Source organism: Calonectris borealis, chromosome 5 (genome assembly GCF_964195595.1).
Source record: "Calonectris borealis chromosome 5, bCalBor7.hap1.2, whole genome shotgun sequence".
NCBI lineage: Eukaryota > Metazoa > Chordata > Aves > Procellariiformes > Procellariidae > Calonectris > Calonectris borealis.
Window position 1 is genome coordinate 47728876 of NC_134316.1, and position 13144 is coordinate 47742019.

A 13144-nucleotide genomic window follows, 5' to 3' on the forward strand; every position below is an offset into this window, starting at 1 on the left:
TTCAGCTTGAAGACCGTGAGGTACTCGGGGGCCACAGGGAGCGAAAGACGGGTATCAGCCAGTTTTTGCCGCCAGCAGCTAGAGGACCTGAAAAAGCTGGTACTATCTGCCGGCGTGTCCAGCATTTCAATATATTGAAAAGTGAATCTGATGTTCTGCCTTTGGAACTGGTACTTCAAATGCTTCTGAGCGGGGGACTGAATATGACACCACCACGTTATCAATAGGTGCGGGGACTGAATATGACACCACCACGTTATCAATAGGTGTGGGGACTGAATATGACACCATCACGTTCTCAATAGCTGTGCAGCAGTCACCACCTACCCATAAGGTCTCAAGGATGGGAAAGGAAGTTCACAGACCTCCTTCACACTTCTCAACTCTGACACACCGGTGTTTTAATCATCTCATTTACTAAAAATCTCAGGTGAGATCAGTATTGACCCTACAAATAAGTTTTAACCTAAACTTGCACATGTCCAGTTAATTTACAGGGCCTGTATGACCTTAGCCAAGACTTCTGGTAATTTAGCAAGAGACCAACTATTCCGTATCCTGGTAATCTAATTAAAGCAGACATGATCTTCTGCAACCACACCATCATTTGAAAAACAAATTGTTGACCACAAACAAAGCCTCGACAAAACATCTTCTCAGCTGTGGGAAGGCTGAACAAACCAATAGTCATAATGGTGCTAGAGCAGGATGGTACAAGACAAAAAGGCAAAGTGAACTTTTGTAGAAGATAGTGGGGTGGATTCTTTCGGAGATCCAGATAGCAAGCCAAGAACACAGACTGCAGAGGCATAGGCATGTCCCAGACCAGTACCTATAGAAAAACAGTTGTCATGCTGTGCTGGTTTTGTCTGGGATAGAGTTCATTTTCTTCACAGTAGCTCGTACAGGGCTATGGTTTGGATTTGTGCTGGAAACAGCGTTGATAACCCAGGGATGTTTCGTTCCTGCTGAGCAGGGCTTACACACAGTCAAGGCTTTTTCTGCTCCTCACCCCACCCCACCAGCGAGCAGGCTGGGGGGGCACAAGGAGTTGGGAGGGGACACAGCTGGGACAGCTGACCCCAACTGACCCAAGGGATATTCCATATCATATGACGTCATGCACAGCATATAGAGCTGGGGGAAGAAGGAGGAAGGGGGGACGTTTGGAGTGATGGCGTTTGTCTTCCCAAGTCACCATTACGCGTGATGGAGCCCTGCTGTCCTGGGGATGGCTGAACACCTGCCTGCGGTGGGAAGCGGTGAATGAATTCCTTGTTTGGCTTTGCTTGGGTGCGCAGCTTTTGCTTTCCCTATTAAACTGTCTTTATCCCAACCCACGAGTTTTCTCACTTTTACCCTTCTGATTCTCTCCCCCATCCCTCCGCAGGTAAGTGAGCGAGCGGCTGGGTGGGGCTCAGTTGCCGGCTGGGGTTAAACCACGACACACGCAAACACATAAAAAAATACATTAGAAGGGAAACATACCATAACCATAAAGTGCCACTTTTTGTACAGGTGGTAAAGAAGAACTGATCTCCTGAGGCATGTTCCCATTCTACGCATTCCTGCACAATACAGGATGAGATGGTCTGGAAACAAATAGGCTATTTAACCATGTTCTTCACACACACACCATCAGAAATACAGACACTTTTAAGGATAATTCCTTCAAGAAAACACTACCTTTGGTATCCTCAGAAGAGGACTCCAAATAGTGTCTCAAACTTGGTTAAGGTGTCACTACTCAAAATAAGTATAAAGACATTTAAGCAGTCATCCCAGGTCTGTCCAGAGGTCCATCTATGCAAGTACTTGGTATTCTGTAGCAGATAAAAAGGAAAATGGTATAAAGGATGAGGAAAGTACACAGTAATGTCTCCTCCATTTATTATCCCAAGCTCCAACAGTTTGTTGCTCAGAAACTTCCCAAGCTGGATAGGTCTACCCCAATGGCCTTCAGCCAATCCTTCCTACAGCTGTTTGCCCAATCACTACAAATCCTCACACGTTTTCAGCACCCACACCACCTCACCGCTGACACGTTTTTTCGCTTTTGAACCTGCCAAGAGCAGAACTGGCCAAGTTTCAAATTGGTCTGCCTGGGTCCATTCTGATTCCTCCATCTGATATTAGGTTTTTGAACTGCCATCTCCTCTTCCTCAGTCATACCTCACAACAATTTTTTTTTTTCCCCATTCCTGTCACTATGCATGGGTTGATACTGCACTGACATTTGGTTGCTAACATTGAAGAGGTAACTTACTTCCATTACTTTTCAATTTTGAGCCAGAGGACATTAAGATGTTAACATTTACTTCTTTTCATGTCCGTCTTTTCAGTTTCCTATGCATGTCAGACTTCTCCTATGCATCTTCTAGATTTTTCAGAATTTGAACCTGCCCCTTTCAGCTTTCACAAATCTTACCTTACTGAATTTCACAAGCACAAGGAAGGTGGAATGGAGACAGCAAAAACAAAAGCCACATCTATCCTACACCTTCCTTTTAAGACGTCTCCACTATGATAAACTTTGAAATACGCTCACGCTTTGAAAAGAAATGATGCGTCATATTATATGTCCAGATCTCAATAGTCTCCCTAAACTCTGGTTTTTAATTTTCATACAGACATTGTCTAATGTTCATGGAAGTTCTTGCAAACAAACTTTATTAGAGACTCAGTTTGACATTTTAAAATCAGAAACTAAATTGTCAAGCTCAGGATGTTTATTAAAAGGATACTCATGTATTCATACATGATTTGAGTCATCAATAGTCCACAGGAAAAGAATATCTACCCTTACACAGATGTGACATTAGTGTTTACTTACAAATGCAAGAACGAAGGCTGCAGAAGAGCAGATTAAGCCTAAGAGGCCCAGAGGAGACCCCCAGTTCTACCTTACCATGGAAACATTACCTCCAGATGCCAAATCAAGTTAGTTCGTGGCCAGCAAGATCGTAAGTGAAAGATGCTGCAGCACTGGGCGGGGGGGGCGGGATATGGGGAATACTCCTCAAGGAAGACAGACTGGTGGAGCTGGAAACCGTGCACCTCAGCAAGCAGGCAGCCATGGAGCAGGCACACCTGAGGCAGCAGAGACCTAAAGACAGAAAGGTAGGGTGCCAGAAAGCACACCAGCACCATCCCAAGCAGCAGCCGAAAAGACACAACACTTACCTGATTTCTCATCTATAAGATGGTTAGTTGCAACCTCACTAGGTGAGGCAAACGCTTAATTAACTCCAAAGGCCAGAGAGATGTCTGGCTTAACAGGAAACGTACCCAGTGTCTTGCTACGCAAGGAAAACACTGATCTAAACTACCAGGCAAACACCTTTGCTACTAAAAAGATTCAAGTGCAAAATAGCACCGCACTACCTAGAACACCAGAAAAAAGGATCACACTGGAATTTAAAAAAAAAAAGTAGAAAGTTAGAAGCTACAGTGAGCGACATCCTAAATAAAGACTAATAAAGAACTGTAAAGTGGCTAGAAGATAAGCATCTTCAAATTTTTTTTTTTGGAAGCTTGCAAATAATTCAAAGCAGCAGCCCCCCGAACTGAAATCTTGGTTGACATGCTAAGGAAATGCTAAGGAAGAGAAGTTTTCAGACACAGATAAACTGGGCTTGAAAGAAGGTTCCCCCAGAGGAGTAACCTCGCGTACTGGGATGCGAAAGCGAACAGACACTAGCCTGGTGCTCAGGAGCAGCTCGGTTTACCTGACAGAAGCAGTGCCAGTGTTGAAGGGGTCTGGGGTACAAAGTCCTGCTGGGAAACAGGAAACCTAGAAGATCACCATCCCTAATAAAACAACATTAGTACTTGCACCACCTGTTTCAAAGCAGTTGGCTACAGCAGCTTGAATCTGCACCGAGTATGTTGAAACGAATCCAGCCAACTTTGCAAGGGAGAGGTTCAGGACCCGAGGCCCACTTGTACGCAGGTACTGGGAACAGCTATTTCAAGCTCAGGGAAAAGTACATTGAAAAATCTCTTGCTAGAACTGAAGCATCTCATCACTTTACAATCAAAGCCTCATACAAATATGGCCATCACAGTGGTATGGTATCAAGCAACTGCTTGCAAAAACATAAAAGAAGTCTCACTTGGTCTTTAGCTTCAAGATGGCCAGAGATGCAAGCCAAGCAGTAGAAAAACAGCTCTCCATTCTTCATCGTATAGGAGGGGAAAAATTTGTTTAAGTAAGGAGATTCAACTACATCCACAAATAAAGATGTCATCTTTCCAGTATCGCTGCAGTGGCAAAACTCACCCTAATCCAGTACCCAGTCTCCAGAAAGAGAGTTTGTAACCTTTCAATAAAGGTTAAGAAGCTGAGAGATGAAAGCAAAACATCAAAACCTCCTGCTTTTTAGTACTGTATCTACACAGGGCAGAGATGAAGAAGAATTTAAGACTATAGTGTGGCTGCAGACAGCTCTACAAAGTCTTTGGGGGTTTTTTTAAGGGAGAGTCATCCATTTTGGGAATGCATCCAGTTTGGGACTTTAAGAGTTCACAGAAGTTGCACACTGAGTGTCACTGGAATCTGTTTTCCAGAAGGACCAAATACTTTCAGACTGGTGATAGCAGGCTGTTGTTACGCACTGATAATATTCACCATATAGAAGCATGTTAAAGTCAGCTGGGTATAACAAGAGCTAGCTTTTTCTGATCATTTTGTAGGGACTTAAGAATGCAAGCAACAAGCTTTGCCTTTCAGCAGAATAGAGACCACCTGTTAATTACAGTTCTAAGTTACTCAATAAAGTCCAAGACATTGAGAAAGACATGTAAAATGGGATACAAACCTCCTCCCCAAATCAGGCACAGTGAAATACAGAATTACCAGAGGAACATATGGATACTTATTAGGAAAAAGAGCAGAAACCCTGGAGAACCTGCAGTATTCTTCAGGAATCAGATCCCAGGAGCACAGGTAACAGAAGGAGAAAAGGCGATCCAGAGCAAAACCTCTGGACTCTTTTGCCACATGCATTTTACTTCTGTTTTGATTACCAAGTCCATAGACAAACTTAATACTTAAAAGGCCAGCCTTTCCGAGGGGATGAGAGTTCCCATTTGTATCAGTCCTTGTCCTGAATGACAGACCACACTTCTCCTTTCCGTCAAAGAGGAAACAAGAGAGACCAGGGCCTGGAGAGCAGCACAGAAGATAGGGATGGTCAGTGCTGATCGCTCATCCAGAGGGATGCTGCAGAGCAGAGACTCCATGCAAGGGAACACGAGCGTTCCGAAGGGGAGCAGATATACAGCCACAGATGCAGAAGGATTTTTACTACCATACCTACGTTATAGACATTTCTATAAAACTCTGAAGCAGAGTACTGGCAACCTAAGGAATAACAAAAGCTGAAGTAAGTTGTAGCCAAAAGCAAGCTCTGTTCACACTTGGTTTGCAAAAGAAGTCTCCAGGTAGGAATGCTATACTGTATCAGGTTCTGCATAGCATAATGACATGCCTACCTACAATTTAACAGAACTTGCTATGTTTCAACACATTTTTAAAAGCACGTGTGTATGCACATTTGGTCAAGCACTAACGAATAGGTTCGGAATCCCTTCATTCAAGTACACATGCAACATTGCCAGCAAATTCCTTACATACTGCACTAGCTGCACATGCAATTTCAAAGATACAGCGTCCTTAGAAATAGTGAATATTTTAAAAATTCTAATCATATAGCAGTATAGAATGGGTAAAAAATGCCAGACCTTGTTTAAAGCGTTACCATTCTGTTAAACAACTTTAAGTTTCAATATACACACAGATACACAAGTCAATTCCTCACTTCTCAGCTTTTAAAGACAACACAGCAGAAGATGGATCCCTAAGCCAAAGTCCACAAACCCTTGAGCCACCGGGGAGATTGAAGTTTTTAATGTGTATAAGCAGTATTGTTTCTACAACACATAGGAAGAAAACACACTTTATTAACACTTGCCTCTATTTGCTCCTCTCTGCCTCCCATTACATCAAAATATATTACAGCTTCTAAGATACACTCACCAAGTCAGAAAAACATTCTTAGCAACACACGGGATCGATCAATAAGCCCATTCACCCAAATATTGTGCTCAACATCGTAAGCTTTCCTAAATCAAGCTTGTCCTAATTACAAAGCTAACTAAAAACACGAAATCAAGCAGCCTGGAAAAACAGCTGGAGAGGCTGACAGCCGGGGGGCTGCAATGTTTCCAAACATCGACGTTCTTTCCAGGCGAGCCCAGCTGCGGTGCCCACCACGCACACCCCCTCGCTCCAGCATGCCGCCGCCGCGGGACGGGGCACGCGAGACACCCAGACACGGCACGGGCCACCGTCCTCGTGCGGGTCGGGAGTCCTGCCCCCCGAGAACAGCATCCTTTCGCCCTGGTGTGGTGCTCCTCATCGCTAGCCCAGAAGATCCCCCTGTGGCTGAAGCTGCACAGAGTTTAGGAGGCAATCCCAAGCCGTTCCAGAGGTAAGCGCAAGGTGAGGCGTGGGACGGGCGGCATCTCAAACTCCCCTTCCTTCTCTCCTCTTTCCCTGACGCTGTTTTCAACTCCCCCCCAAGGCTTTTTTTGATATTCATCGGTAGTACTGGTTTTTACATAGCATGAAGAAAGCTATTTTTTGTTTACTAACTCATTTTAGGAAGGGTATGTGGATCACTTCCAATACTTCCTGTAACATTTAATTTTCCTTAATGTCATTATTACAGCCTGACTGTGACAATGTGTACACAGGATAAATATATGCATGTAAACACAGATGTTTCATCACTTTTTGAAAATAAAAGTCTAAATTCTCCAGTCCTATAATTATTAGAACAGTAATGATTTTAAAAAAACACTTTTTTTTTTCAGATTTAATTTCAAAAGAATGACCAGGAGAATTATTTAGTAAGAAGAATTTAAGAGTCACTTACAGAGACTGAAAGCTATCATAGTATGGATTAACAAAAAAATTGTGCCCTTACTCTCAAGTCAACTTCAAGACGTTTAAGTCAGTCACTCTTCGTGAATCAAAACAAATTACAAAAGTGAAACGAGCTTCTAGGTTAATTCAGCATTATTTTTTATGTCCCTGATAGTTTCATCTGCATTCAGCATCCACAGAAAAACGTTTACTGTAGTCAAAAGACAGACACGGTTTTCAGGGTTCTCCAAAGTTTACTTGTAGGGGAAAATACGCTGTTAATCAGACCAGACCTAACGCACAAAGTAGTACAGAACCCAGTTCAGCACTGGAAGTGTTGCACAGGCTTAAGGAGTGCACAGCAAGCATACTTGTACCCATTAGTTAGTCCTTTTTTAAAATTGTTTATTTTTATATTCATGGATTTTTCTAAACAATTGGTTGTGAAAAACAGATCAACTGAGTTTCCTTTCTCCATGAAGAGCCACTAACTAGCATTAATTAGTTTCCTCACCACAATATGTTCCCAAAAAAACCACAAAGCGATTATCACCATCTCCTCAACAGAGAAGTCTATCGGGGATTTTTACAGCTTTGACAGATAAAAAGGGCTTGGTGTAATGCAACTCAACCTGCTAAAAAAGTGACAAGAGACTAAAATACACATTCACAGAACGGAGTTGTAGAAGGAGGATGGCACTGTTGGCATCATCCAGTCCTCTCCTTGTGCCAGAGAGACCGTTCCCTGTAGAGCCCCTTAAAAGGCCTGATTTTAAGTCTCAGAAATAGAGCTTCCACCAGTTGCCTTCAACCTGATTTGCAAAGCAGACTTTCCCTCAGTGAAAACAAGCCACTACCCATTTTTCATGTAATATTCAGTTTATTTTACACTGGAAGTGATAAGCAATATATTGCAGCTTTTGTGTTAGCAGAAGGTGTTTAATGGCCCAGACACTCTTGGTTTTGGCCCCCACAAAAGCTTACGTTACAAATAGGTTATTAGCAGAGACAGGCATTAAGTTTCTGTGTATTAAAGACAATGCAAGCTATTCCCCCGCCCAGCTACTGCCAGGCGGAGGCAGCAGTGACCCTGGATGTTTGCAGGGGTGACCAATCCCTGGTTCTTCAGTCCCAGTTTCAAAAGTACCGAGTAAGTCATCCGCCCCGTTGATCCAATTACCTAGCGTGTAAAACATTAAGACTCAAGACACCAATTAGGTCCCAGAGTTAGTCCTGAACCTATAGACACAATATACAGAGCATCTGAGGTGTGGAAGAGGCTACTTCTGCTGTAGTTTATACTCAGAAAAGGAAACCCAAAGCACCTAATTCACCTTTAAATAACCTCTACACATTTTTTCTCCTGGACTTCATGGGTTTACAAACTACCCACACAACGAATACGGCACAGCAGCACTCTGGCAGCGAGGCGCACAGCAAGCACGCTTCCAATCCTTCTTTCTGGAAGAGGCTAACTCGGTCTTGCCGGGTGTGAAAAAGCACCGTCTGCTAGAACTTGCCAGATCACTTACTGCTATGTGTAACCCATGGCACCCACTGCTGAACTTTCCTAAACTGGTTTTCATCCTTAAAAGCAACTATGACAACACGGTCTGTTTCTCCGTATGCTGACAGCTGATATGCAAAGTCCTTTTGCAAGGCTGTCACTGGTCACCTGCAGAACGTTTTACTCGTGGCTCGTCCTACCTTGCTTGCCTCAAAATTCTCCTGAAGGGTGAAGTAGTCCTAGGACTGCGTCCTGTGGCTTGCAGGACATCTGTCAAGTATTTCTCTCTAAGCATTCTGTTCAGTTTCTTCAAATTAATCCAGGCAAAATTTCACTGAGAAAATGCAAGAGAAGATGAGAAAAAAAGAGGGACCAAGGGCAAAAAAACCCTCCAAACCACAGAAGCAGAATGCTTCTTAACGGAAAAAAAAATTTAAAATAAGCTCCCTTCCAAATTGCTCTATGTCTTTTACATGTTCTGTTGATTGTATTCGGGGTTCATCCATTTCATTTATTGACAAATTAATAAAAATTCCTTCAGCTTGAATCCTCCGTCAGCTCTCCACAGTGTCTGACAACTGCTCCTTTAGTAAGTGGCTGACACCATGCAAGGCAGAACCATGGGAACTTTCTTCACTTCATCCAAGGGAAACTTTCTTCAGAGATGAAAACCGAGAGCTCATTTTGAATCCAAGATCCTTATGCTACAACTTTATGTGAAAGGTGACTTCAGCGCATCAAAACAAGTCCAAAATATTTGAAGCCGTTTTGTCAAGCCCAAGAAATATAGGGGGATTTAACGTATGTCAAGCTGAACCTGGCTCAGATGATGGAAGGCTGCAAACACATTAATTTACCTTAAAATAGACCACAAAAGGTCAAAATAACTGCCGGATTCAGTAAGTTTAGAGTTAAGCTCAGGAAAGTGAACCTTGTCATTTCTGTGCAAGAAAAATTAAGAAGATGATGTCCCCTTCCTCACCGAGTTTGTCTGCATTTCAACCTCCTCTATTAAATGCAAATATTCCTACCTGCCAACTCCAAGATGCGAGGAGGATTTACCGGGGCGTAGGGGGGGAGGAAATGCAAGTGACAGGGCAGACATTAAGGTCGGTGCGGCTGAACGTCTGCAGGGGACAGATTTGCCGTGGGGGACATTGGCCATTTGTAGCAGTAGGTCACGGTAACAGCTGAGGCACGAGCTCGGCGGGCAGCGTCAGGTCTGCTTCAGAATGCTCCCCGCTATCTTCTTACCAAGAAAGCAGAAGAAAGCTGTAAAACCCACCTGCCTGGGAAATGGAGAAGGAACATTTCTGGTTTTGGCAGCACATCCTAGTCCTTTCTTGTACTCACAAATCATGCCAGTGTAGTGAGAAGACGATAGATCTCAAGTCTAAACATGACAGCTATCAGTTTACGATGTACCTGAAATCTTAGGGTTAGAGAGTAGCTCAAGATGAAACTACCACAACCACACAACTTCAGGAACACTACACGCTGAGCTCAGGAAACTTATTGGAAGTAAGTAGTCAGTTACACAGATTTTAGTTGCAAAAACCTGTATTTTCTTAAAGAAAGACACGTAGCAGAATCAAATTAAAGTTCTGCACATTAGTTCTGAAACAGTATTAAAGGCTTAAAAGACAATATATTCCAGTTAAACGATCATTTGTGAGAATACATTGGAAAAAAATTGGGTTTTTCAGTCCAAACAATTTCTTAGGAGCTAATAATTATCACCTGGGTGCATGTAATAGTAACAACCACCAACTTTAAAGCAGCAAATGGGAATTTACTTTAAAAAAGTTCTGAATTATATAGCAACTGATTAACTGATAATTTTGAATTATATAGTAACTCAAAATCTCCCGTGTTGCATTTACACACACTTACCTACACGTAAGTAGGTACTTACACTTGCAAGTAGGAACGCTACTCAGCTACAACTGTTTTTCTTGCCTCCCACCGCTCATGCACAACTCCACCACCAGTCCTGCGAAGGCACCAGCTGATAACGGACACCAACACCAAATTCTTCTTTTGACCATCTCCCTATAGGCAAGCTCTCTTTAAAGTGTTTTCCCTGCTTGACTGGTTTTGACTACATTCTTCACATTGCAGCCCCCAGCGAATGAGTTTCTACAGCAAAGTTCTTCTCAAGTCTGCTCAGAACGTACCTATCGGCAGCAGCGCAGTAACTGAAGCTTTTCTGCTTGCAAATCCATGGCTCTTGAACCAACTGCTGGCACAGAGCACCCGAGATGTCTTGGGCCATACGCGTTATTAAATACAGCAAATCAGGCAACAGCCTCGTTACCTGGCGTTCAAGTAATTGTTTCCATTCACAGAGAAGTTTTCCGTCTGATCCTCCCTCAACCTTTGAAAGTGTTTAACAATGTAATACAATAGACACTTCAAAAAGGGGCTGGAACAGCGATGTGGCATGAACTAAACTAGACCAAGGATTTTGTATAGTGACGCTAGTAGTCAGTGTTTGTGTGTGAAAACTTGATTAAGAGATCAAATATGTTTCCATAAAACTTATGTAATTCCACGCAAAGGTGGTCCCTGACCACTGAAGAGGAAATTCAAAATTATTTCCTTCTTCAGTCTGTGGCCTGTGCTCTATTTCTTAGGGAACACAAAGCAGAATTTCCCTTTCGTGGCAAATCCTACAACACCTGTATTTTGCAAAAAGATTCAGCTTTACAACATGCTTGAAGACACATTGGAAAGTCATCTAAAGTCTTTAACTACTCGTAATTAATCCACTAATTTTCGTTGCTCAAACTGAGCCGCAGGTTCAGAACATCTGCCCTTCCTGTAACAGCGGTAGAGCCGGCTGAACGCGCACACGCAGAAGTACCAGATCCAGGTCAGCTGGCACTCATCGTTCAGAAAGACATACCAGTACTTCCTTATGGTGGTGGTTACGCAACTTGCACTTTGTACATAGATACCACTCCTAATGTAAGTATATCCTAAGAGCACAAGAAAATATTCTTCTGAAATAGAATGAACATAGCTGATCCTCAAAAGCCCTCTCGTTATTTGTGGCAGAGGGCATTATCCATTCACTAGGATGAGCAGGACTCTGATCAGTGACAACGAGGAAGGAACAGAAAACGTGCACAGCTCACACAACTCCAAGAACTGGAATTAGTTAAACAGCCATTCTTCCTTAAAGTGATTAAGGGTCATTACTCAAGAGGAGCAAGCTCACGCCAATTTGAAGAACAATTGCAGCACCACCATAAAGAAGTTTAAAACTACCTTGGGAGCCTGCAAGGGAAACACCCATGTAGTTACAGCCTTAGCTCTAAAAAAAGTCACCCACCTTACACATGACAACATCTGAACAGACTGCAGAGACCACATGAGCCTGAATACAAGAAAACTCTGTCCAGCTAAAACCTAGCAGGATCTGAAAGTGCGACGCAGGCTTGCTTGATTATGCAGATTATCCTAATCCTTCAGCATATGCCACCGTGAACAAGGTATACATTTCAGTAGCTCAGTATTGTCAAAAGAGATGTTCTGAAAACCCAACGTGAGTCATCTCATTTCAGAATGGTTTAGGAAAGAAAGCAGAAGAATGTTTGGGTGATGCCTAACAGTGATTATGTGTTACAGGCTGCTCTACACAGGTACACGTACCTATTTTTTTAATCTGAAAAACCTCCCCCAGCAGCTACCATGGAAGTGCTGCAAGCTCAAAGCAGTCCATTTATCTGCCTTGTCCGCATCGTGCTTAACCCCCAAGAAGGAAGAGATCTCCAGATTGGAGATCTCCAGATCTCCAGATTCTACAGAAAGGGCTATGACCACTTTCAGGGAACTTGTCGCTTCATGCTTAAGTGTTTGATTCCAGAACGAGATATCTGTAGATACTTCTACCAGTTACATTTTACTTAGCAAAATGACTTTATACAGCACGGTAAGAAACGTGACTGCATACACCCACACATGCAGCAAACTACCATCCAGCTACTGCAGTGAACCACCAAAAAGACCACCCTGTTGCAAACTCTGTATGTCTTTGCAGTAAGCGTCACTTCTCACGCAGTTACCTGAGCAGTGACACCTATACTGTTTAATTTACAGTGTGACTGTATTGACTAGAGTGTCACAGGTATGTCCAGACACTGCAGCAACATCCTTACACAAAGGATACTAATGAACAATGCCAATTACTTCCAAACGAGCAAAAGATAGGACTTGATGCCATCTTTGCTCTAAGAAGGAATCTCTCTGCCACCTAAACATAGACATAGAAAGGAAGACTTTTCTGTCTAGAAAACAGTTTCATATGCCATCTTTCACTGGACACTAAAAATCAGAGACAGCGGCATTTACATCAACAGAACTGTTGATGCCCTCTGTCTTCAGTAAACTAGTAAAACAGTTACCATCAAGCAAGTTGAGTCTTTTAGTCATCCTTACATTCACTAAGCAGCCCCTTACAACTTAGTATAAGACAGTTTGTTGAGGCTTGACTTACAGGTTATGCTTTACAGTAAAGCGGTGCCACTAACAAATTTATTAAAAGTTGTAACAGACTCAAGCCAAAATAATACATTTATGACCTCTGAAAGAGAGCAGTTCTTACAATTATCTGCATTATGTACACAAATCATTTTAGGAAAGTCTAAGCAGGACAAGGGAGGGTAAAACAGAAGCATAATCTTAAAGGTTTCTTTACCCAA

General features: G+C 42.7%; 1 protein-coding gene across 1 annotated transcript in view; it reads right to left on the reverse strand.

Moving 5' to 3' along the window:
* The window catches only part of HSD17B12 (hydroxysteroid 17-beta dehydrogenase 12), a 92533-nt gene that overhangs the window by 38733 nt on the left and 40656 nt on the right, over nt 1–13144 (reverse strand). The window lies entirely within an intron of this gene.